Genomic DNA, 24,354 nt, shown 5'->3' with positions numbered 1-24,354 from the left:
TATATCGTTATCCCATGACTTTCATCACTTCAGTGTATTTATGGTACTTGAAGTTCAAAACTCAAATATACCTCTCCCAAAGCAATGTATGTAATATAACATCGCTTTGTTAGATATACAGTATTGCGTTTGAAATGTCAACCTTTTTTATATGGCATTAGTGTATTTTCTGATTCGTGTAGACCCATCGTTTTGTCACATTTTATTCTTGAATGAGGGAAGTGTGAAGTCAAAAGCACTTGACCTCAAATGCCGCGTGGCAACGGCCTTGCCGCAGTGGAAACACCGGTTCCCGTGAGATCACCGAAGTTAAGCGTTGTCGGGCGTGGCCGGCACTTGGATGGGTGACCATCCAGCCGCCATGCGCTGTTGCCATTTTTCGGGGTGCACTCAGCCTCGTGATGCCAATTGAGGAGCTACTCGACCGAATAGTAGCGGATCCGGTCAAAGAAAACCATCATAACGACCGGGAGAGCGGTGTGCTGATCACATCCCCCTCTTATCTGCATCCTCACCTGAGGATGACACGGCGGTCGGATGGTCCCGATGGGCCACTTGTGGCCTGAAGACGGAGTGCTTCTTCTTCAAATGCCCCCCCCCCCCTACGCATAGATTTCGAAACATTAGAAACATAATCAATTAAGGCTAGTAAACTATAGAGTATCCGAGTGTTCCAAATAGAGAGAGGTAAGTTCAAATGGCTCTGAGCACTATAGGACTTAACATCTATGGTCATCAGTCCCCTATAACTTAGAACTACTTATACCTAACTAACCTAAGGACATCACACAACACCCAGCCATCACGAGGCAGAGAAAAACCCTAACCCCGCCGGGAATCGAACCCGGGAACCCGGGCGTGGGAAGCGAGAACGCTACCGCACGACCACGAGATGCGGGCAGAGAGAGGTAAGTGCGTAAGTGTTTGGTATGGGAGGGTGGCGGGCGGGGGGCGGGTCCCGCAGTTCTCCCGTTTCAGGAAATGTTTGTACGTGTTTTGTATCATTGCCATAAGTTGTTTTATAGCTATGCAACCTATTTTATTCTCCAGTACGATGATTACCAAAGAGACTGACCATTTCTTCGTGAAAGTTAGCATTGATTTTGGAAATAATGGTTGTACGACTACTTTGCTAATTGAACCCAAATGACTATAGGTGTCATTTCTTTGATAGCCAATAAAGAGTTCCGTCACAGAACTATTACTATACGAATACATAAAGGGGAAATGTTGCTAGGAAAAATCTCGAAAAGTTCTTGGTCGATTTACTTCAGATTTTACATGACACACTTATGAATATAGGGATGGACATAGGCTACATTTTATTTCTTTATAAATTCACAGCGAGAAAGAAAATTATGTTCTGTACTGTGAAAGTGGGCGGTTTCGTTTCCATTCTCGCAGTTGGTTTTAACAGCTACCTCTATATCACGAAATTTGGATCGGATTATGATTAGAATTCTACTACGCAATCTGAATCCTGTGAAACTTTGTAGTGTTATCCGTTCCCAGGTTAAAACTAGGCGAAATAATGACACTGAAAATACTATCCTCACAGATCGAGCATCAGGAGAGTACTCTCTCATACTCCGTATACCAGTAAGCCATTCAAGCGAATCAAGGTTTCCGAGCACAACTCGCGGCCAAACCCAGACTTCCATATCTCGACGTTCCTGCGACTCAAACTGTACTCGTAGACACATTATGTAATTGCCATAGAGGGGGTGGGGGGACATTTTAATTGAAAGTCGCTGCCTGGCGGCGTCGAGTACATTTGAGACATTGCACTGCCTGTCTTGTTAAGAAAACGATACAACGTTCATGCATGTGTGAATCACATAATACACACATCAAATAACGTTTTGCCTCACCCCAGTTCCCAGAACTCCTGAAGACAGATGTTGACTGTGGATATTGTATCACAGGCACAGTCCCTTTGACTGTTCAGAGATGTCACAAAACACGCCCAAAGATGTAAACAACTGTGTATGAGCAGCGCCTATTGGACGGAGGGAATCCGACAGCCGATCAGTTCCAGTCATTCCACCAGGAAGGAGGTACACGGCTCGTATTGTCTGTAGTTTAACCATGCTTAGACGATCAATATCGCGGTTCGATTGCGTCGGCATTGTGCCAGGATCGGCTCTCAACAGCGGAAGTGTCCAGGCGTCTCGAAGTGAACCAAAGCGTTGTTGTTCGGAAATGGAGGAGACACAGACAGACAGGAACTGTCGATGACATGCCTCGCTCAGGCCCACCAAAGGGCTACTACTGCAGTGGATGACCGCTACCTGAGGATTATGGCTCGGGGGAACCCTGATAGCAACGCCACCATGTTGAAATGTTGAATAATGCTTTTCGTGAAGCGACAGAACGTCTTGTTGCGAATCAAACTGTACTCAATAGGCTGCATGATGCGCAGCTTCACTCCCGACGTCCATGGCGAGGTCCATCTTTGCTACCACAACATCATGCAGCGTGGTACAGATGGGCCCAACAACGTGCCGAATGGACCGCTCAGAATTGGCATCATGTTCGCATCACCGATGAGTGTCGCATTAGCTTCTACCAGACAGTCGTCGGAGACGTGTTTGGGGGTAACCCGGTCAGGCTGAACGCCTTAGACACACTGTCCAGCGAGTGCAGCAAGGTGGAGGTTCCCTTCTGTTTTGGGGTGGCATTATGTGGGGCCAACGTACGCCACTGGTGGTCGTGGAAGGCGCCGCAATGGCTGTACGATACGTGAATACCATCCTCCGATCGATAGTGCAACCATATCGGCAGCATACTGGCGAGGCATTCGTCTTCATGGACGATAATTCGCGCCCCCATCGTGCACATCTTGTGAATGACTTCCTTCAGGGTAACGACATCGCACGACTCGAGTGACCAGCATGTTCTCTAGACATGAACCCACATGCGTGGGATGGATTGAAGCAGGCCGCGGTGGTCTAGCGGTTCTAGGCGCGCAGTCCGGAACCGCGCGACTGCTACGGTCGCAGGTTCGAATCCTGCCTCGGGCATGGATGTGTGTGATGTCCTTAGGTTAGTTAGGTTTAAGTAGTTCTGAGTTCTAGGGGACTGATGACCACAGTAGTTAAGTCCCATAGTGCTCGGAGCCATTTTTTGATGGATTGAAAAGGACTATTTATGGACGACGTGACCCACCAACCACTCTGAGGGATCTACACCGAATCGCCGTTGAGAAGTGGGACAATCTGGATCAACAGTGTCTTAATGAATTTGTGGATAGTATGCCACGACAAATACAGGCCTCCATCAATGGAAGAGGACGTGCTACTGGGTATTAGAGGTACCGGAGTGTACAACAATCTGGACCACCACCTCTGGGGGTCCCGCTGTGTGGTGGTACAATATGCAATGTGTGGTTTTCATGAGTAATAAAAAGGGCGAAAATGATGTTTATGTTGATCTCTATTCCAATTTTCTGTACAGTTTCCGGAACTCTCAAAAACGAGGGGATGCAAAACTTTTTTTGATGTGTGTATGTGTACAATTATAGGCTGTGACGGAGGAAAGACGACATATGGAAATTGGGGTCTCGCCATAAGTAGTGTACGGATCGCTAAAGCGGGAAAGACAGTGGTTTCCAACCCGAGGCCATTAACCCCTGAGGGGTAACACGATATTTTCTGGGGCTAAAAATACGAAGTGTTAGATTATGGTTCAGTCACATAACTAAATGGCTTCAAAAAATCATTTTCACTACCTCATTAGACTATTAAATTTAAGATAGGTTGCTGATTCTAAAAGCATAAAAAATGAGCATCAATGCATGACGGTACGTTGCGGAGGCCAGAGCGAATGTATTAACAACAGTATTGGAAATTCGCTAGTAGTAATCGATGACAACTAGCTGCAGCTGGCTACTTGCCTGTATTGTTGCGGCAGTTCATTATTTACTCCACCGAGTTACCAGCTCGCTCATTGTTCATCTTTTGTTAGTCAACTGTTAGCTCGCCAACCAAATCGACGGGTACGAAGTAAATGTCTCCGATTTCACTACCTTCTCAACGTATTTCGGTTTGAGACGAGAAAGAGAAACAGATGAGTAAAAGTTTTTCTTATTCAAGCACTAACTGTTGGATAAGAAAATCTGCCTTTCGTTCACTATTGGGCATATATATTTGAGTCGATAAGATATAAGCATGTGGGTGAGGGTATCTGTTCTTTCGGACATGTCCGAAAGAACAGATACCATCTCCATATAGATAAGGCTAACCGGCCAATGATCTTCTTCAGTGCGGGTGCACTCACATTGCTCAAACTCTTGCGGGAACCGATAGATTGACTGCCGTGCGTAATGAGTATAGTGGGTAGGGGTACTACAAATGTAGTGTGTGGACAGTAAGTTGGAAGTGTGGGTCTCACGGGGAGCGTGCCAGAGGTAAGTCCCTGGAGTCACATTATCCTGTGTGTCCTCGATGACTCTCCAGTCTGCTTTAGGCGGTGGCGCACCGCGGAGCTGTTGCCCAGACCGCGGGCGCGCATGGACGAGGAAGTGTTTAAACCGCCGGTACTGGCACGTGTTGTTTGACTAGATCGCCGTGGCACACAATTTTAGAAAGACTACGTTCCAATTAACGTTTGACAACGAATGTGCCATACCCAAGGCTTTCGAAATAGAGCGTTTTTTGAGGGAAGAAGTTCGTTTACCTCCTACAGACCTAATTGGAATACACCTATCCATTGTAAGCACGAAGTCGGCGTTCCAAAACATCCCAAAGGTGTTCTATAGGATTCAGATCAGGACTCTGTGGAGGCCAGTCCATTACAGGAATGTTATTATCGTGTATCCACTCCGCCACAGGCCGTGCATTATGAACAGTGCTCGATCGTTTTGAAAGATGCAATCGCCATCCACTAATTGCTCTTCAACCTCGGGAAGCAAGAAGGTGCTTAAAACTTCATTGTAGGCCTGTGCTGTGATAGTGCCGTGCAAAACAGCAAGGGCTGCAAGCCCCCTCCATGAAAATCACGACCACACCATAACACCACCGCCTCCGAATTTTACTGTTGGCACTACACACGCTGGCAGATGACTTTCACCTGGCGTTCACCATACCCACACCCTGCCATCGGATCGCCACATTGTATACCGTGGTTCGTCACTCCACACTATCTTCTTCCACTGTCCAATCGTCCAATGTTTACGCTCCTTACACCAAGCGAGGCGTCGTTTGGCATTTACCGGCGTGATGTGTGCCTTATGAGCAGCCGCTCGACCATGAAATCAATGTTTTCTCACCTCCCGCCTAACTTTCATAGTACTTGCAGTGGATCCTGATGCAGTTTGGAATTCCTGTGTCATGGTCTGGGTAGATGTCTGCCTATTACACATTACGCTGTACGCTTTCGTGCTGTACGTTTCCCTTCACGTTTCCACTTCACTATCACATCGGAAACAGTGGACCTACGGAAGTTTACGAGTGTGGAAATCTCGCGTACAGACTTATGACCCAAGTGACACCCAATAACCTCACCACGTTCGAAGATCGTGAGTTCCGCGGAGCGACCATTCTGCTCTCTCACGATGCCTAATGATAACAGGTGGCTGACATGGAGTACGTAGCAGTAGGTGGCAGCACAATGTACCTATTATGAAAAACGTATGTTTTTGGGGGTGTACGGATACTTCTGATCACATAGTGTATGACGGTTCACGCTCACTCAGTTTGAGTTGGGCTGCGCGGCGCCGTGCATAGTGGTTCAAGTTGGAGTGCCGCAGTCTCGCAGTTGGAGCAAGTTAAGATTACAAGTGCCGCATTTATTGTGCTGTACCGTCATCTAAAAATGAGCTGTTGTCAGTGGTTAACATCTGCGTTAAAAGTATGTCAATGTACGGTGGAAATAATCATTTCGTTGACTACATCTTGGCAAGGCTGAACAGTTAGATTTTTTTTTTTTTTTGTCAAATGTCGTTCAAAGACTTAAAAGCTGTTGTATATGAACCACGAATAATGGACACATGTTGCACAACTGCAGTATCAACCACTCTTTTTGGCAACGGCAGATTCCTTTATGAGTTACATGTACCTGTTCAAGCTCTCCAAAAGATATCAGCCATTGTCATCGAAGTATGCATAATTTTCTTCGCTTCGTCGGTTTCGAATGCGACATCACTGGCGACCCACTTCCAGTCATCATTTAGTTTTGTTTTTATGTGATATTTATTGTCCTTAGGATCCCACAATCCCTCCTTTCCTCTACAAAGAGCTATAAGTTGTTAAGTATCTTTGTCGTTACACGCCAAACTTAGTGAGAACACATTGTCGCACAGCGTATATAAACACTCGCTGGGTAACTGCACCTGCGAACATCAAGCCATTTATGCAGTATGTGGTATGCTGTAACTTGTCAGACTGTACATTGTTTAGTGGCACAGTGCGATAATCACTTGTTGATTGTCTCTGACTCGTGTCCACACTGTCAGTCTTCCTGAATACCGAGTCTGAGAATCCCATTTCGGGTAGAGTTAAAATGCCTGGGAAATACTGCCCTGCAAGCATTGGAGTCAAGATGCCGTGCCACGAACTCATATGAGTTGCCGTACAGAAACAGCCTTGCGACAATGAGTTGCACCTTTGCGTCTCAGAACGTACTAGGTGTTAGATTACTGCAGCATACGCTTTTATTCTCTCCGTCTCTTTCTCAGACCTAAACATGGTGCTGCTACTCTGGCCAGATATTCTCTTTCCTTTACCAGATAATCTACAGAGCTCAGTGGTAAACTACAAATCTAAAAGTCTCGGGTTCGAGCCCGGTCAGTCCCAGGATTTTTATCTCTCACTTACTACTTCTTTTCCTTCAGACAATGTTTGTTTATGTGAGAAATGCAGAGTTACACCGTGGTGCGGAATCCACGATAGACAGTGGTTTCCTCTATAGCCGGCTGGGTAAGTCAGTTCAAAAGACGGAGGAATCAAGGACATACTACCTGCAATAGGACTACGCGTAACAAACCTCTGTGATGTTGAAAACAGTCTTCAGATTGATGAAGGTTTACTTAACTTACATAGAGCAATTTCAACATTCGTGTTAAACTTACAATGAACAAAGTACAGCAAAAGTAATGCTGACACCCTTGTTAAGCTTACGATGGACAAAGTATATCAACATTATATTGACGACTCTGAGATTACGTCCAGGTGCAGCTGAATAAATGGCAGGGGCAGTACCTAAATATGTTTACACTTCAGGCTACTTAAAGTGCTTCATAATAAATTGAGACGGGGACCGATGACCGTAGCAGTCTGGTCCCTTTACTCCCACAAACCAACCAACCAATAAATTGAGACGAAACGTTTACCGCAAAATATAAATTAAATTCATTCATTTGCAAATAGACGTAAACCGGAAATCATCAACATCAGTTGCATTATGTCTTTTGCTATTAATGCTACATTCTCGTGATCTTTTTTTTTTCCAAAAATGGATTATGCTGTGTTTCTTTCTCTTAAGTACCCGCACTTAAGACAACTTTTCTTTCTTCCAGGATCCATGACACCTGGAAAAAAAATCGTACAAAGAAGCTTTTCTGCAGCTGGGTTTTACCACAATTGACAGAAGTACCGAAAACTCCCAGTGAGCTCTGCGCAGTATAGTGCTAACAGTAGAGAGCATGAAATCATGCAAATTAAAAGATCACTTTGAAAGAAGTCATACAGAATTCGTCGGAAAAGACATTGAATCCTTCAAACGCACAGAAGCTGCACTGAAAAGTGCATGCATGAATTAATAGGGCTACTTTTTTCAGTCGATAGAGAATCGCTGAAAACAAGAAACCTCGTACAATAGAAGAGGATCTCATCACGCCTTGCTTACTAGATGCAGTCAAGTTATTTCTGGTAGAGCAACATGTAGAAAAGATGAACAAGCAATCTCCTTCTAACAACATGGCTAAAAGTCGCATCGAGGACATGAATTTGGTTATTTTTTACACAGTACAGAACAAAATCAGATGAAGTAATTTCTTTGTACTGCAATTAGATGAATCGACTGACATTGCAGCTTGTTTGCAGCTGCTTTTCTATGTTCAATGCATAAAAGATGATGGCCTGAAAGAAGAATACTTGTACTCGGAATCATTGGACATATTACACGCCGTGAGGATGTTTTTTGATCAGTAAAGAATTTTGTTGAAGGAAATAAGTTGCAGTGGTCGAAGTTTATGAGTGTATGCACAGACGGAGCACCTCCTATCTTGGGTGTTCGCTCTGCATTCCACAGATTGTTGAAAGAAGTAGCTCCAAATGCAACATTTAGCCACTACAGTATACATCGCTATGCTTTGGCAGCGAAAACATTTCCACCTGATTTGTTGAATGTACTCGCTCAAATAGAAGATTGTAAACCATATCCGAGGTAGTTCAACAAAGACAAGAGTTCTCAAAGGGTTGTGCAAAGAGACTGGAGTGAAATTCGATGCGCTCTTGTTTCACACAGAAGTTCAATGGCTGTCACGTGGCAAGGTGCTGCATAGAATACTTGAGCTCCGACCACAAATTGCTTTGTTATTGAAAAGGGCGAGGATGGAAAAGGAGAAAGCTTTACATGCCAAAATAACAGATAATATATTTATTTCCAAAGCGGCATATCTTTCAGATTCCTTTGCGGAAATCAATACGCTTAAACTCGGCTTCCAAGGAAATATGACGAATATTTTAACGGCACAAGATAAAGTTGCCAGTTTTCTTCGGAGGTTGGAGCTTCACCAACCCAGGGTTGAAGTTCAAGACACTTCGATGTTCTCAGAATTGACAGTAATACTCGATGCCTACAGTGAAAAATGCTCATTCATAAATGAAATAAGTCAGGACTTAACATCAGCAATAAATTCTATTAGTAATTAACTTCCTGCACTGGAGAATCGACAAGTAAATGCCTGGACTTTAAGACCGTTTTCAGTGAAAGAAGGTATATTTTCAGACAGTGAAATTCGAGCAAAAGCAAAATTTCTTGGACTACGTGAAGACAACACACTGAAAATAGGTTTCTCCAAAACGAAACTGGCAACGTTTTGGAGAAAGCTGGGTGACTAGTATCCATTATTAACAGAAAAATAGGTGTGAAAGTGGTTTTGCGGCTATGGTGGCGACGAAAACAAAAGCAAAGAACTGATTGAACTTGGAACACGATTTACGATGTGCACTAGCTGAGGCCAAACCGAATATAAAAAAGATTGTTAAAAATATGCAATACCAACCGTCTCATAGATTTTCTTTTTTCCTTGGTTTAGTAGAACACTTACAAAAACATGGCAACTTTTTGTTGAACGTTAATAAAATGTTGTGTATTTACTCGTAATTTTAGGAATTAGAGCTAACGGCCATGTCGCAGTGGTAACATGGTTACCGTCAGGTCACCGTAGTTAAGAGCTGATGGGCTGGGCTAGCACTTGGATGGGTGACCATCCAGTCTGCCGAACTCCGTTGGCAAACGAGGTCCACTCAGCCCTTGTGAGGCTAACTAGGGAGCCACTACATTGAGAAGTAGCAGCTCCTATCTCGAAAACCGAAATACGACCAGGAGAGCAGTGTGCTAACCGCATGCCCCTCCAATGGTCGGTACCATAGGGCCTTCATGGCCTGTTCGGGAGGAGTTAAATTGTTTTTTTAAGAATTGGAACGTTCAAATTTTTTTGGAGAAGCATGAATTAAGGATGGATCCGCCTTTTGGAAGCATACAACCGTTTTGTCTTACTACCCAGATATGTTTCATCACAACTGCGGCATCCTCAGTGAGTTTTTTCCTTACATTTTTTTTTTTTGCAAATTACACTGCTTGAGTCCTATGGCTGCCAATGGAAATCGTCCACAAGTATAGATTAGTAAACCATGTCATCTTTGCTGAATTTGGATTGTTCTGAGCGTGTTTTATTGTTTTCGTGTATATGGACTGACTTTTCTCCTGCTCGTTTGTGAATAACTGCGTCTTGCTATCTTTTTTCCTCTCTCAAATTTAGTTAGACACTACACTCTGTTGGTGGTATTGGTTTCTACATCAGCTTATTCAGGGGTGGTTGTCTCAAAAAGATTGGGAACCACTGGGTTACGGCGACCGCTCATGTAAAGTGCGGAATCCGGTTTCTAATCCTGATCCGACACAAATTTTCATTGTCATCACCCCCTTATACAGCATATGCTTGGTCGCATTCGCAACTGCGAATACATTCCATTATTTCGTATAACGTTGCTTTGTTACAGATAATGTATTGTCTTCGAAAGGTCAACCTTTTTCATATAGTATTAGTGTAATTTGAGAGCCGTGCAAACCCATCGTTTTGCCACATTTAGTTCTTCAATGAAGGAAATGTGAAGTGACAAGTCCTTTACCTCAGATGCCGCACAGCGTGCAGATTTCGTAACACAATTACTTCAGTTAAGGCAAGGAAATGATGGAGTATCAGAGTGTTCCAAATAGAGAGGGAATGCGAGAGAGAGATGTTATATCCTAGCCAGTAATGCCACCCGAGCCCGCTGCCAAAAAGGTTGGCAGCATCAAAGTCCGGACGCCGTCCGCATAAGCAGCGCCAGCGAGACAGGAAATCGCCGCAAGTCTGCGCGCGCCACCGCTGGCTTCTGGTTTCTTGAGCGCTGGAGTCGCGAGCGCTAGGACAGTTCTGTATTCGCCGCTCAGTTGTATACTCGCCACCGAATTGTGTACTTGCTAGTCAGTTTTGTGTTCATCGCAGCAGAGTTGTTGTTTGTAGTCAGCCGACGCTGACCTAGCCGCTCCGACTCGAACTAGACAGATTTCTGTAGACACGGAGTTCACTACTGTGTTTCTGTATCTTCGTTAATAAAGATAAGTACCGACTTTTATTTAATCAGAGTGTTTGGGTTTTCATCTTTCTGTTCACTGTTCCAGCGGACCGGTCGGCCCGCTATTAAAAGTGTGGCGGTGACTTCGTAAGCCGTTCTACAGCCTATTGCTTGCCGCTACGAACGCCGCCACAAAACTGGCGACGAGGGCTTCCGAACTCGTGTGCAGGGCTGGTTCAACTTGTTTCTGGTTATACTAATTATAGCGATAAAATTTTGGGGGCTGGTTTAATTTTTTGTTCACTATGTCTGCCGAATTACAACAGTTGATCTTGTTACAGAGTCAGCAAATACAAAGTCTGGTGGAAGCAATCGCCCAACAAGCGGCTAATCCTCCAACACAAAAGGAACAAGCACAGGCAGCACCACCTTTCCGTGCTTTTGATGCATCAAGAGAAGAATGGCGAGAATATTTCGCGCAGTTGCAGGCGCACATGACAGTCTACAAAATCACGGGTACTGAGCGGCAGCTTTATTTAATTTCCACTGCAGGCGTGGAAGTCTATCGACTACTTTGTAAGTTGTTCCCGGAATCCAAGCCAGAAGCTTTAGACTATGACGTTGTTGTTAACAAGCTTGCTGAGTATTTCGAGTCGCGAGTTCATGTGGCAGCAGCCAGATTCAAGTTCTTCAGATTAAAGAAACTGCCACATCAATCTAATAAGCAGTGGTTAACAGATTTACGGGGCCTCACCCGTCAGTGCCGATTTAATTGTGTGTGTGGAGTTTCCTACAGTGATGTCATGTTACGAGACGCTATTACTCAAAACATTGCAGATTCTCGTATTCGTGCTGCTATCTTAAAGTTGCCTGACCCGTCATTAGAGACTGTGATGAACATCATTGAAGCCCAAGATACTTTTGACTATGCTGAGTGTGAGTTAGATCAGCCATGTATTTCTCAAATTGCCTGTGCTAAGCAAGTTATGTCACGCCCGCGGCCCCAACGGCAGAGTCAGACTGTAAACACTAGACGGCCGCGTCATGTTAAACACATTCGTCAGCCGCGTGTGCAAAATGATAGAGTTAAGTCTTGCCCTAAGTGTGTTCTTGCTCATCCTCGTGAACGTTGCCCGTTAAGAAACGCGGTTTGTCACTTTTGTCAAAGGAAAGGACACATCCAGACTGTTTGTTTGCGTAAACGCAAGAACAATTCTAGTGCTGCCCAGCCCATGGATATTCATGTTCTTCAAAGCCAGCCCGCCCAGAAGGTCGCGTTTAAAGACTCTTCCACGGTTCGTGTGGGTAATAAACTTGTTCGCAATAAGCCACCCACCCAGCCCTCTGCTATGCGACCCAGGCGTAATTCAAACGCTGTAAAACGTAATGTACAGACTGCAAGTGACGCGGGAGTTGTTGTTCCACCAGCCCAACCCACGAGTTGTCGTAAGCAGCGAACACGCGCTAAACGCGCTGATTTTGTGTCTTCCGCCTCCACTGCACCGATCCAGAGACAGTGTAATAAACTATTTGTGAAACTACGCATCCACGATAAGACCTTCAATTTTCAATTAGACACTGGTGCGTCTGTGACTCTCATAAATAGTGCTACGTATGCGGCTATCGGCCGCCCTAAACTTTCGGCGGCAAAACATTCTTTGGCTACTTATAGTGGAGAACAAATTCCTGTGTTAGGTGTATGTAGCGTGCCAGCCACATTCCGTGGCAATACAAAAACAGTTTCATTCACAGTGCTCCGCGCTACAGACAGTGTAAACATTTTCGGATTAGACTGTTTTGACTTGTTTGGCCTGTCTATCCAAGACAATGTGTTGCAAATTAATTCTGTTGTTGTTCCTCAAGACAGCATATTGTGTAAACAATACAGTGACATATTTAAAGACGAACTAGGTTGTGCTGCGAACTTTGCCGCTCATATTACGTTAAAAGATAATGCTCAGCCTCGATTTTTTCGTGCTCGTCCAGTGCCTCACGCTCTCCGGGCACCTGTAGCAGATGAACTTCGTCGTTGGCAAAACAACGGTGTTATTCAACCCGTTTCAGCGAGCCAGTGGGCTTCTCCCTTAGTTATTATAAAGAAACCGTCTGGCAAGTTACGTTTGTGTGCTGATTTTAAGTCGACAGTTAATCCTCAGACTGTCATTGATTCTTTTCCTTTGCCTAGACCGGACGAGCTGATGGATAAGTTAGGGGAAGCTCGTTTCTTTTCCAAAATTGATCTCCGTGAAGCATATTTGCAATTGCCCGTCGACGAGCAATCACAACAGTATTTTGTCATAAACACGTCGTTGGGGTTGTTCCGTTTTCTGCGTTTGCCTTTTGGTTGTGCGTCAGCTCCAGCTGTTTTTCAGCGTTTTTTGTCACAACTTGTGGCTAATGTGCCATCGTGTTGCAACTATTTAGACGATATTGTTGTGTCCGGTCGGACGCCTGCTGAACATTTCCGTAATTTGGAGTGTTTGTTTACAGTGTTGTCTCAGGCAGGCCTACGTTGCAACATCGATAAATGTTCATTTTTCCTTACGGAGATGGAGTATCTGGGACATGTTATTAATGCTCAAGGCATTCATCCCTCCCAGTCACATTTAGCAGCTATTCGTGATTTGCCCGCCCCTCGCAATCTGCATGAATTGCAAGCAGTTCTTGGCAAATTGACATATTATATTAGGTTTATACCTAATGCATCACAGATTGCTGCACCGTTGCATCGTCTCCGCCGTAAGAATGTTCCGTTTGTGTGGTCAGCTGATTGCCAATCAGCCTTTCAGCAGCTTAAAGAGGCTTTATTGAATGATCGTTGTCTGGTCCATTACGACCCTAACAAGCCTCTGGTGTTAGCTTGTGATGCCTCTTCTTTCGGCCTCGGTGCTGTGTTGTCTCACCGAGTCGGTAACACCGAACGTCCTATTGCGTTCGCATCTAAATTGCTAAACAAAGCTCAGTGTAATTATAGCCAATTGGACAAGGAAGCGTTGGCTATTGTGTTCGGTGTCACAAAATTCCATCACTACCTCTATGGTAGACCATTCTATTTAGTAACAGATCACAAGCCCCAGACGTCACTGTTTCATCCGTCTAAACCAGTTCCTCAGCGGACAGCTCAGAGACTACAACGTTGGGCTCTTTTGTTATCACAATACCAGTACGAGATACTGTATCGCCTTCCAGCTCAGCATGCAAACGCTGACGCGCTTTCTAGATTGCCGATTGCTGCGGATGATGTCTTCGATTCCTCTGACGACTCTTGCCATCAGATTGACGCCGATCAGCATCAATCCCTCCGGGATTTTCCGATTGATTATAGTCAGGTGGCACGTGAGACAGCTACGGATCCTCATCTGAGTTTACTATTACGTTTTGTTCAACGTGGTTGGCCGTCCAAGGCAAAGGACTATCGGATCCTGTGGTTCGTCGCTATTATCCGCAACGTCATCTGTTGTCTGTTTCGCACGGAGTTTTGCTGTTACGCACCGAGAATGACCAGCTTCGTGTAGTGGTTCCCCAAGTGCTCCAATCCAAGGTCCTCGACTTGTTGCATCAAGGTCATTGGGGAGTGGTCCGCACCAAGCAGCTTGCCCGCCGTCATTGTACATGGATCGGCATTGATAAGCAGATTACGCAGATGTCTACAGATTGTTCGACGTGTGCCGAACACCAAGCTGCTCCGCCTCAACGCTATTTTGAGTGGGCGCGCCCTGCCGGTCCCTGGCAGCGAGTACATATTGATTTCGCTGGTCCATATTGGAATTCTCATTGGCTCATCGTGATAGTTGCATTTAGTAATTTTCCGTTTGTTGTGCCCATGCAGTCTACAACGTCTGCACAAACTATACAGGCGTTGACTTCAATTTTTTGTATTGAGGGTCTTCCAGAAGTTTTAGTGTCTGACAATGGTCCACAATTTACCTCTGCTGAATTTGAAAGTTTTTGTTCTGCCAATGGCATTCGCCATGTTCTTACTCCGCCGTTCCACCCTCAATCGAATGGTGCAGCGGAACGTTTTGTACGCACATTCAAGGATCATATGGACCGCCTTCGTGCTACGCACTCTCGTCAGCAGGCCCTCATCACGTTCCTGTCGTCGTACCGGACCACGCCACGCGACGGCCCTTCGCCTGCGGAGCTTCTCCACGGCCGTCGTCATCGCACCCTACTACGGTTGTTGCACCCCCCGGATCGACCCTCCGCTTCTGAGCATCGCACGCGTTTTCAGCGCAACGACGCCGTTTTTTTCAGAGTTTATAACGGTCGCCGTCGTTGGGAACGTGGTACCGTGATAAGTGTCCAGGGTCGCGGTTTTTATACTGTTCAAGGTGCTACTGGGGTGCACAGGAGGCATCAGAACCAGTTGCGCCGCGCTGGCCGCCCGGATTCTGCCGCTCGTTCTTTGTCCACAGATTTGGTCCGCGGCGGGTTCTAGCCGCGCCTTCCGACTTCGCTGCCGCCCCCAGGGCAGCAGCAGCAGCCGTCGCCGCTACCACGCCGACAGCCCGTCCCGTTGATGCCTCCCGCGCAGCTTCATCCGGGAGCGCCCCAGGTGGTCGCTCCGGCGCCTGCGGTCCCTCTTCAGTCGCCACCGCCTTCGGAGCTGATGGACGTCGAACCCTCAGCCGGGCCGCCTTCCCCAGCGGTGGCTGTGCAGCCTGTCCTGCAGCCGCTTTCCTTGGGCACCCCCAAGGAGTCTGACACCGCAGCGCCTTGTCCGGCGCCCACTCAGCAGCCGCCGACGCAGCGTCAGGAGACGCTGCCTCTCTTCGTGGGTCCCGACGCCCCGTCGCGTCGAGTACCAGAAGCTGCGCCCGTGGTCACAGGCGTGCACCCTGACCTCGGTTTTCAGTCGGTGTTTCCCGAGGCCCCGCGCAGCCAATGCTGGAGTGCGGACCGGGGACTGCCACCGACAACAGTCTCCGCCCCGGTCTCTTCTGCTACGCCTGCGGCCAGACCCCTCCCCCGCCGTCGACGCTCGCCACGTCATTATTCAACGACGGTGCGGCGATTTGGGGGGGAGGAGTGTTATATCCCAGCCAGTAATGCCACCCGAGCCCGCTGCCAAAAAGGTTGGCAGCATCAAAGTCCGGACGCCGTCCGCATAAGCAGCGCCAGCGAGACATGAAATCGCCGCAAGTCTGCGCGCGCCACCGCTGGCTTCTGGTTTCTTAAGCGCTGGAGTCGCGAGCGCTAGGACAGTTCTGTATTCGCCGCTCAGTTGTATACTCGCCACCGAATTGTGTACTTGCTAGTCAGTTGTGCGTTCATCGCAGCAGAGTTGTTGTTTGTAGTCAGCCGACGCTGACCTAGCCGCTCCGACTCGAACTAGACAGATTTCTGTAGACACGGAGTTCACTACTGTGTTTCTGTATCTTCGTTAATAAAGATAAGTACCGACTTTTATTTAATCAGAGTGTTTGGGTTTTCATCTTTCTGTTCACTGTTCCAGCGGACCGGTCGGCCCGCTATTAAAAGTGTGGCGGTGACTTCGTAAGCCGTTCTACAGCGATTTGCTTGTCGCTACGAACGCCGCCACAAAAAGAGAGAGGGAGCGAGACGTCCGGCAAGTCAATCATGTTTCAGGTAATGTTTGTAGGTGTTTTGTATCAGGGCCATAAGTTGTTTATCGCTATGAAACCCATCTTATTCTCCACTATAATGATTACCAAAGAGACTGACCATTTCTTCGTAAAAATTACCATTAGAAACAACGGTTGAACGAGTACTCTGATAATTTAGGCCAAACGACAGTAGGTGTCATCTATTTGATACCAAGTAAAGAGTTCCGTCATTTGGTTTTTTCAGAACTGTTATTTGCGCGGGTATATAAAGGGAAAACCTTGTTAGCAACAATCTCGAAAAGTTTTTTTTTCACTTACTTGATTTTTTCCTCGGTGTTCTAATAAACATTCGGATGGACATAGACTACATGTATGTTTAAAAAAGAAAGACGTATGGGCTTTCCGTTAAAATTCACTACGAGAAAGAAAATACTGTGCTATGCTGTGAAAGTGGGTGGTTTCGTTTTCTTTCTCGCAGTTGGTTTTAATAGAAACCTATATTTAATGAAAGCTGGATTGGTTTACAATTATAATGCCATTACGCAATCTGAATCTTGTGAAACTTTGTAATGTTACACTTCACAGTTTAAAACTAGGCTAGATAATGTCATTGAAGCTACTATCCTCATAGATCCATGATCAGAAGAGGTCTCTCTCACACTCCGTGTATCAATGATCAAAATTGATTTATCCATTCAATTTAAGACTTATTTCCGAATCCAAGCTATAATATGTCGTCGTTCCTGCGTCACAACCTGTACTCGTACACACATTACAGTACGTGGGAGGACATTTTCATCGAATACGATATTGCAATGCCTTGTTGTTCTGAATTACGGTGCACTGCAGCGCGGCGACTTCAGCCGTAATGATATACACACATGTTCAGAAAAAAACAGAATACCATGAACGACCAGAGACAGAACGTTCATATTCGCAGGACATGTGCATTAGTATGCTCTGCAGAAATGATTAGCATTTGAACCATGTCAGACTGTGGGTTCAAGGTCAACATCGATATCGCGGCGCAACACCACCTGTCGCTAAAATGTGCCTGCGGCTCTCGTTGTCGCTATAAACAGAAGGTAATGGATCAGTGTGACTTGAGCAAACGTGCAGGGGGTCTCGCAGACGTATGCGCAAACCTTAATCTCAAATCAGAGAGTCTGAAAGAGGGAGCGTTATTGGCATGAGAGAATGTGATGCATCCATCCGAGAAATTACTACTCGTGAGGTACGCAGTGTTTCGTCAGTGCATTGGGTGCGTGCAGAATGGATCACAGAAGGCCGTAGAACAACGCAAGATGGGTCAGGACACATCTGCATTCTCCTCAGCTCTGGCGCAACAGTGTAGCTGTGTGACACACCTTACACTATCAAGGGTGACAGTCCGTCGCCGTTTATAACGGTATGGGTTACGTGCGCGTCGTCCACTTCTCCCCCTACCTTTAGACGCCAATGTTGTGCAGAACGACGTCACTGGGGACAGGAATGGCATCGGATAGTGTTTTCGGACGAAACCATGTTCTGTTTGTTTGAAAATGATCACATTTGGTTCGCTGCAGACAGGGGGAGCGGCATCAGAGTGACTGTATTTGCACATGACATGCAGCGCCACCTCAAGACCTTATGGTGTGGGCTGCTATTGTCTTCAATGACAAATCACATTTGATGCGCGTCCAGGACACTGCGACCAGTGTGACCTACGTGAATGACATCCAGCGACCCGTAGCCACACCCTTTCTGCACAACACGAAAGACGCAATTTTTCAGCAAGACAATTCGCAACCACATGTTCCTGCATGAACACGTGCCTTCTTGCTGTCACAGGATGACAGACTTTTGCCCTGACCCTCCAGATCACCAGAATTGTCGCCAATCGAGAAGTGTGAGATATGGTGAAATGACAGATGTAACGCTGTGACCCAATACCAACCACCACAGATGAACTTTGGAACCAGGTGAATGCAGCACGGATGGCTATAGCACAGGACGTTATTCGCACCTTATACGAGCCGATGCCACTACGCAGAGAGAAGTCATCGGGGCCCATGTCACATACTGTGTCTACTAGGCATCAGGACACATGCTGAACCGAGATGACTGAAATACTAATCATTTCGCAGGACATACTAATGGACATGACCTGTGAATACGAACATCGTGTCTCTAATGGTTCAACGTGTTCTTTTTGTTCTGAACATGAATGTACATTACATTTATTCGCAATTGCGAATATGGACAACCGCCACCTGCAGACTGGAACGACGACAATGAAAATTTGTGCTGGACCGCAACTCGAAATCGTATATCCTGCTTATCGCGTTCGGTCGCCTTACCATTTGCCTCTCCGTGCACTTCCATATGTGATCGTTTTTGAGTCACAAACTGTACTCGTACACACATTATGTAATACCCGTATGGGGGAGGACATTTTAATTGAAAGTCTTAGCCGAGAGGTGTAAGGTGCTGCACTCACGGACTGTGCGGCTGGTCCCGGCGGAGGTTCGACTCCTCCCTCGAGCATGAGTGTGTGTGTGTTTGTCCTTAGGATAATTTAGGTTAAGTAGTGTGTAAGCTTAGGGACTGATGACCTTAGCAGTTAAGTCGCATAAGATTTCTCAGAAACAAAAAAAAATTGAAAGTCGCTGCCTGGTACCATCGCATAAATACTACACTGCACTGTCTGTCGTGTTAATAAGAACGATGCAATTTTCCTTCGGACATGCTTGCATGAATTATATAATGTGTGTCCGATTGCAGGTTGTGACGGAGGGGCGACAAAATATGGAAGTTTGGGTCAGGCTGTGAGTCATGTACGGATAGCCAAAGTGGTCTCAGGTGTGAAATGGTTCAAATGGCTCTGAGCACTATGCGACTTAACTTCTGAGGTCGTCAGTCGCCTAGAACTTAGAACTACTTAAACCTAACTAACCTAAGGACATCACAACCATCCATGCCCGAGGCAGGATTCGAACCTGCGACCGTAGCGGTCTCTCGGTTCCAGACTGTAGCGCCTAGAACCGCACGGCCACTCCGGCCGGCCTCAGGTGTCAGCTAGCATAAAGTGGGATATCGTGTTTATGAGTCCCCGTCCGAGACATATTTTCATTGTCGTCATTCCCTTATACAACTGATGATTGTTCGTACGTATTTCATGTATTTCGTATCACATTGCGTTGTTACGCATACACTATTGTCTTTGAAAGGTCTACGTTTTTCATATAGCATTAGTGTATTTTCAGAGTTGTACAGGCCCATAGATTTGCCACATTTTGTTCTTAAATGGAACAATTGTGAAGTCAAAAGCCCTTAAGCTCAAAGGCGGCCCTAAGTGTAAATTTCGTAACACAACTACTTCAGTTAAGAGTAGTAAAAGATGGAGTATCGGAATGTTCCAAATAGAGATACATAGACAGATAGATATACAGAGAGAGAGAGGGGGTGGGGGGGGGGGGGGAGCTAAGTCGGTCACATTTCAGAAAATGTTTGTAGGTGTTTTTTACGATTGCCACAAGTTCTTTATAGCTATGGAACTCATTTTATTCTACAATATGATCATTACCACAAAGAGACTGACCATTTCTTCGTAAAAATTACCATTGATTTTGGAAACAACGGTTGTACAAGTACTTTGCTAATTGAAACAAAAATGTTCAAATGTGTGTGAAATCTAATGGGACTTAACAGCTAAGGTCATCAGTCCCTAAGCTTACACACTACTTAACCTGTCCTTTGGTTTTTACTGAACTATTATCTGTGAGGGGGGGGGACGTTGTTAGCAGTAATCTCGAAAAGTTTTCGTTCGATTTACTTCCGATTTTATACGATACTCAAATAAACATTCGATGGACATAGACTACATCTTTAAAAAAAATGCAAGCTTTCTATTAAAACTCACTGCGCGGAAGAAAATGCTGTCCTATGCTGTGAAAGTGGGAGATTTCGATTTCTTTCTGGTAGTTGGTTTTAACAGAAACTTGTATGGAATGGAGATTGGATCAGTTTATTATTATAATGCCATTACGTCTGAATCGTTCGAAACTTTGTAATGCTACACGTTCAAAGATTAAAACTAGGCGAGATAATGTCACTGAAATTACTATCCTCTCCAGGTGAAGGAAGCCAGTGTGCACTCCGTGTGCATTCCGGGGGGAGCCATTCCGGATATGGAAAGGTTGCTTCCGGATGCCATGAATAGTACAGGGTGCAGCCAACTGCAGGTGGTGGCTAATGTCGGTACCAATGACGTGTGTCGTTTTGGATCGGAGGAGATTCTCTTTGGTTTTGGGCGGCTAGCGGAAATGGTAAAGACTGCTAGTCTTGGCTTGCGAGATTAAGGCGGAGCTCACCATCTGCAGCATCGTCGATAGAATCGACTGCGGTCCTTTGGTGCAGAGCCGAATGGAGGGTCTGAATAAGAGGTTCAGGCGGTTCTGTGACCGTGTAGGCTGCAGATTCCTTGACTTGGCCATCCGGTGGTGGGTTTCCGGGTTCCGCTTAATAGGTCAGGAGTCCACACAGGAGGCGGCTACACGGGTAGCGGGGGCTGTGTGGAAGGTACTGGGCGGTTTCTTAGGTTAAAAGGTCTCAGGGAACCACAGAAGAGGCCTCCGTCTAAAAGTGGGCAGGTAAAACACAGGAAGGTAGTTGTAGAAACGATTGGTATTGTGGTTGTAAATTGTCGTAGCTGTATTGGGAAAGAACCAGAGCTCCAAGCCCTAATAGAAAGCACTAAAGCTCAAATATTTGTAGGTACAGAGAGTTGGCTAAAGCCGGAAATAAGTTCAGCCGAATTTTTTTCAAACGATCTAACAGTGTTCAGAAAGGATAGATTAAATACAGTTGGTGGAGGAGTATTTATTGCTGTCAGAGGTAATTTGCCTTCTAGTGAAATTGAAGTAGATAGTTCGTGTGAAATAGTATGGGTAAAGATAATACCTTACAATCGGACTAAACTATTAATTGCATCGTTTTACCGACCCCCCATCTCAGAAGATTTAGTTGCTGAACAGTTCAAAGAGAAGTTGTGTCTCATTTCAAATAAGTACCCCGCTTATACAATTATAGTCGGTGGTGACTTTAATCTACCCTCGATATGCTGGAAAAATTATACGTTTAAAGCCGGCGGCAGGCATAAAACATCATCCGAAATTGTACTCAATGCTTTCTCAGAAAATTATTTTGAACAATTTGTTCATGAGCCCACACGAAGCGTAAATGGTTGCGAAAGCATACTTGACCTATTAGCAACAAATAATCCTGGACAAATAGTGAGTATTGTGACGAATACAGGGATTAGCGACAACAATGCAGTTTCTGCTAGGCTGAATACCGTAACATCTACAACCATCAAAAAGAAACACAACGTATATCTATTTAAAAAAGCTGATAAAAATGCTCTTAACGCCATTTTAAGAGACAGCCTTCACTCCTTCCGATCTGATCATGTAAGTGTAGAAAAGTTGTGGAATGTTTTCAGAGAGATAGTATCGACAACAATTGAGCTATTTACACCACATAAACTAATAAGTTATGGTACTGATCCCACATGGTACACAAAACGGATCAGATCGTTGTTGCAGAAGCAACGGAAAAACCATGACAAATTTAAAAGAACGCAAAATCCCCAAGATTGGCAAAGTTTTACAGAAGTTCGAAATATGACGCGTACTTCAATGCGAGATGCTTTTAATAATTTCCACAACAAAATTCTGTCTCGAAATCTGGCAGAAAACCCAAAGATATTCTGGTCATACATAAAGCACACCAGTGGCAGGCCGCAATCAGTACCTTCACTGCGCGATAACCACGGTGAAGTCACTGATGACAGTGCCACTAAAGCACATTTATTAAACACGGTTTTCCGAAACTCCTTCGCCAAAGAAGACGAAGTAGGTCTTCCTGAATTCAAATCAAGAACAACTGCCAATATGAGAAACATAGACGTAGATATCCTCGGAGTAACGAAGCAGCTTAAATCACTTAATAAAGGCAAGGCCTCCGGTCCAGATTGTATACCAGTCAGGTTCCTCTCAGAGTATGCTGATAAAATAGCACCATATTTAGCAATTATATACAACCACTCGCTCACAGAAAGATCCGTACCTAAAGACTGGAAAATTGCTCAGGTCACACCAATACCCATAAAGGGAAGTGTAGGAGTAATCCGCTGAATTACAGGCCTATATCACTAACGTCGATTTGCAGTAGGGTTTTGGAACATATACTGCATTCGAACATTATGCAGTACCTCGAAGAAAACGATTCATTGACACATAGTCAGTACGGTTTCAGAAAATATCGTTCTTGTGAAACACAACTAGCTCTTTATGCTCATGAAGTAATAAGTGGTATCGACGGGGAATGTCAAATTAATTTCATATTTTTAGATTTCCAGAAGGCTTTCGCCACCGTTCCTCACAAGCCTCTTCTAACCAAACTGCGTGCCTACGGAGTATCGCCTCAGTTGCGCGACTGGATTCTTGATTTCCTGTCAGAAAGGTCACAGTTCGTAGTAATACACGGAAAGTCATAGAGTAAAACAAAAGTAATATCCGGCGTTCCCCAAGGAAGTGTTATAGGCCCTCTATTGTTCCTGATCTATATTACCGACATAGGAGACAATCTGAGTAGACGTCTTAGATTGTTTGCAGATGATGCTCTCATTTACCGTCTTGTAAAGCCATCAGATGATCGACACGACTTGCAAAATGATTTAGATATCTGTATGGTGCAATTGACCCTGACTAAAGAAAAGTGTAAAGTTATTCACATAAGTACTAAAAGAAATCAGCTAAATTTCGATTACACGATAAGTCACATAGATCTGAAGGCTGTAAATTCAACTAAAAACTTAGGGCTTACAATTACAAATAACCTAAATTGGAACGATCACATAGATAATATTGTAGGTAGAGCAAACCAAAGACTGCGATTCATTGACAAAGCACTTAGAAGGTGCAACAGGTCTACAAAAGAGACTGCTTGCACCACGCTTGTTAGCCCTATTCTGAAGTATTGCTCTGCGGTGTGGGATCCGCATCAGGTGGGACTGACGGATGACATCAAAAAAGTACAAAGAAGGGCAGCTCGTTTTGTATTATCGCGAAATAGGGGAGATTGTGTGACAGACATGATACGTGAATTGGAGTGGCAATTATTAAAACAAACGCTTTTTTCGTTGCGACGGGATCTTCTTATGAAATTTCAATCACCAGTTTTCTCCTCCGGTTGCGAAAACATTCTGTTGGCACTCACCTAAATAGGGAGAAGTGATCATCACGGTAAAATAATATAAATTAGGGCTCGCACAGAAAAATTTAAGTGCTCGTTTTTCCCGCGCGCCGTTCGAGATTGGAATTGTAGAGACAGCTTGAAGGTGGTTCATTGAACCCTCTACCAGGCACTTTATTGTGAATAGCAGAGTAATCACGTAGATGTAGATGTAGATCCTCATAGATCCATGATCGGGAGTGGTCTGTCTCATAACCGGTATACCAACGATTAAAACCGATTTATCTATTCAGTTTAAGAGAATGAGCGTTTCTTGACACGACTCATAGCCGAACCCGAACTTTCATATGTCGTCGCTCGTGCGTCACAGCCTGCATTCGTACACACATCATGTAATTCCGATACTGGGGGATCCGCATCACGTGGGAATAGCAGGTGAATAAAGAGTAATCACGTAGATGTAGATGTAGATCCTCATAGATCCATGATCGGGAGTGGTCTGTCTCATAACCGGTATACCAATGATTAAAACCGATTTATCTATTCAGTTTAAGAGAATGAGCGTTTCTTGACACGACTCATAGCCGAACCCGAACTTTCGTATGTCGTCGCTCGTGCGTCACAGCCTGCATTCGTACACACATCATGTAATTCCGATACTGGGGGAGGATATTTTAATTGAATCCGATATTGCAGTGCCTTTTTTATTCTGAATTACAACGCAAAGTTCCTCTGGACATCCATGCATGTGCAAAGTAACAGGC

General features: G+C 45.2%; 1 pseudogene; it reads left to right on the top strand.

The window, feature by feature from the left end:
• The first annotated feature begins 258 nt into the window (after positions 1–258).
• On the top strand, positions 259–375 carry LOC126437059 (5S ribosomal RNA; annotated as a pseudogene).
• Positions 376–24,354: the final 23,979 nt, after the last annotated feature.

Source organism: Schistocerca serialis, unplaced genomic scaffold (assembly GCF_023864345.2).
Source record: "Schistocerca serialis cubense isolate TAMUIC-IGC-003099 unplaced genomic scaffold, iqSchSeri2.2 HiC_scaffold_1256, whole genome shotgun sequence".
Classification (NCBI taxonomy): domain Eukaryota; kingdom Metazoa; phylum Arthropoda; class Insecta; order Orthoptera; family Acrididae; genus Schistocerca; species Schistocerca serialis.
This window is presented reverse-complemented; position numbering and strand designations above follow the sequence as displayed.